General features: G+C 37.8%; 1 non-coding gene across 1 annotated transcript; it reads right to left on the bottom strand.

Moving 5' to 3' along the window:
• Nucleotides 1-576: 576 nt before the first annotated feature.
• LOC129471741 (U6 spliceosomal RNA) lies at nucleotides 577-679 on the bottom strand. Its single transcript, XR_008653706.1, has one exon. It is a non-coding gene; the product is annotated as a U6 spliceosomal RNA (small nuclear RNA).
• Between the last annotated feature and the right edge of the window lie 2,244 nt (nucleotides 680-2,923).

Genomic DNA, 2,923 nt, shown 5'->3' with positions numbered 1-2,923 from the left:
TAAGAATATTTACTTTATATATCTGGATGGTCTTGTGTTGGGTGAATATATATCTTTATAATTGTTCTATCCTTTTGCCAAATTGATACCTTTGTCATTAAATAATGACCTTCTTTGTCTCTTTTTATGTTTTTGCCAAATGGGATATGCACATTAGCCCTGCCTCCTATCTGCCATCTTCTTCAAGTGTGTTTTGTGTGTTTTCATGATAGTACATATTCTTTTTTGCTTTCAAGTATAGGACTCAAGCATTTCTTTCTTTTTTTTTTGAGACAGAGGGCTGGAGTGCAGTGGCACGATCTCGGCTCACTCACTGCAAGCTCCACCTCCGAGGTTCACGCCATTCTTCTGCCTCAGCCTCCCTAGTAGCTGGGACTACAGGCGCCCACCACCACGCCCGGCTAATTTTTTTGTATTTTAGTAGAGACGGGGTTTCACCGTGTTAGCCAGGATGGTCTCGATCTCCTGACCTCGTGATCCACCCGCCTCAGCGTCCCAAAGTGCTGAGATTACAGGCATCAGCCACCGCGCCTGGCCGCACTTAAGCATTCTTATCGGGTTGGTCTAGTGGTAATAAAAAATATGGAATGCTTTACAAATTTGCATGTTATCCACTCACAGGAGCTATGCAAATCATCTGTCATTTTAATTTTAGTGTATGTGCTGCCAAAGTGGTCACCAAAGCTTATTCTTGACCACACACAAAAATGTCAAATCCCAACAGATGTGGCCAGATTTATTTAGGAACACCCATGGTGTTAATTATATGTGTCTCATTGATTTTTTCCATAAATCTAGAGTTGTGTAATATACAGTAACTACTAAGTCTAAGGGATTTATTTCATCCCGAAATATTTATAAGGCTTCTTGGATTGGAATTTTTAAATCCTTTATTAACTGCTAGCTGTGAACCGAATATCCCCCACCCAAAAAATTATACCTTGAAATCCTAACTCCACAAATAATGGTATTAGGTGAGGCCTTTGGGAGGTGACTGTGTCATGATTTAGTCCTCATAAATGGGATTAGTGCCCTTGTAAGGGCCTAAAGAGACCAGAGTTTTCCCTTCTGCCATGTAGTGACACAGCAAGAAGATGACCATCTATGAGCCAAAAATCATGTCCTCACCAGACAACAAATCTTCTAGCACCTTGATTTTGGACTTCTCAGCCTCCAGAACTGTGAGATATAAATTTCTGTTATTTATAAGCTACCTGATTTATGGTGTGTTATTATAGCAATTTGAATGAACCAAGACAGTGCATTTCTATCTTGAAACTAGGAAGCAAAGCCCCAAAACTCTCTCTACCAGATTTTACCTCCAGTATTTATGGATTGGATGAATTCCTTTTCCTAGCAATTCCCAAATGTTGTTGTAGTTCCTGGTCTGCTGAGTAACTTTTTTACCACCTGGTAGACTGAGACCTTAGGAACACAAGTACCAGGCCAATATTCTTGAGAAGGCTTTGTAGGTATTGACTTCATGTACGAAGTTGGAATTATTCCTCTTTAATATGGGGCTTACCATTTGTAATAAAAGTGAGTAATGCAAAATCAGACACTTATTTAATCTATGTAAATAATGAATGTTTCTGTGAATCGTAAGGAGAGTATGTAAAGGTGTCTGCATTGCCAGGGGTCAGTGAGAATCAGTTTCTTTAAAAGTTTTCATTTTTGTTTATAAAAAATCTATTTTGGGTTAGATATATCTTAAAGAGAAGAAAATTTTTTCTCATATAGCCATAAAAATAAAACATTATAAATATTACCAAAATATTTCAAATATTACATTTAAATTTATCTCTTTAATGTATTCATTTCTATAAAATTAATTTTTGTTCCACTGCATCTTGAGTCAGTAGTTTGCTTCATGACTGGAAAAGAATTCTTGTGACTCTCAGTCCACTATTACCTAAAAGTAGTCTGAGTAATGTCATCTAAGCCTGAATTCAGAACTTTGTCCTTTGAGGTAAAATATTAGAATGATAAGTAAAATTATCTATTAAGATTTTATAGATCAAGCTGGGCTCAGTGGCTCATGCCTATAATCCCAGTAAATTGGGAGGCTGAGGTGAGAGGATCACTTGAGAAAAAAGTTTGAGAGCAGCCTTGGTAACATAGCTAGATCCAGTCTCTAAAAAAAACATAATAACAAAAAATTTAGCTGGGCCTATTGGCATGCACTTGTAGTCCCAGGTATTTGGGAGGCTGAGGTGGGAGGATAGCTTGAGCCCAGGAATTCAAGACTGCAGTGAGCCGTGATCATGCCACTGCACTCCAACCTGGGCAACAGAGGGAGACCCCAACTCAAAAAAAAATTTCACAGATCAATTTGAGGAAAATTGTATCTATAAATATTGAATCTTCTGCTACATTAACATGTATATCTTTGTATTTATTTTTATTTTCTTTAAAATATTTTTGGCAATATTTTGTAGTCTCAGTAGAAATATCTGGCATATCTTTTAATTTTTTTGGTATTTAATGTTTTGTATATTCTATTATACCATTTGCATACTGCTATAAAGAACTGCACAAGACTGGGTAATTTATAAAGGAAAGAGGTTTAATTGACTCACAGTTCAGCATGGCTGAGGAGACCTCTGGAAACTTACAGTCATGGTGGAAGGTGAAGGGGAAGCAAGGTACCCTCACAAGGTGGCAGGAAGAAGTGCTGAGCGAAGTGGGAAGAGCCCCTTATAAAACTGTGAGCTCTCGTGAGAATTCACTCACTATCATGAGAACAGCATGGAGGAAACCTCCCCATGATGCAGTTACCTCCACATGGTCTCTCCCTTGACATGTGGGGATTCTGGGGATTATGGGAATTATAATTCAAGATGAGATTTGGGTGGGGACACAAAGCCTAAACATATCAGATACTAACTTTTATTTCTCAGAGAAAAGTGGAAAGTAGATAATT

Source organism: Symphalangus syndactylus, chromosome 21 (assembly GCF_028878055.3).
Source record: "Symphalangus syndactylus isolate Jambi chromosome 21, NHGRI_mSymSyn1-v2.1_pri, whole genome shotgun sequence".
NCBI classification, from domain to species: domain Eukaryota; kingdom Metazoa; phylum Chordata; class Mammalia; order Primates; family Hylobatidae; genus Symphalangus; species Symphalangus syndactylus.
Note: the sequence above shows the minus strand (reverse complement) of the source record. Positions and strands in the feature narration are given on the sequence as shown.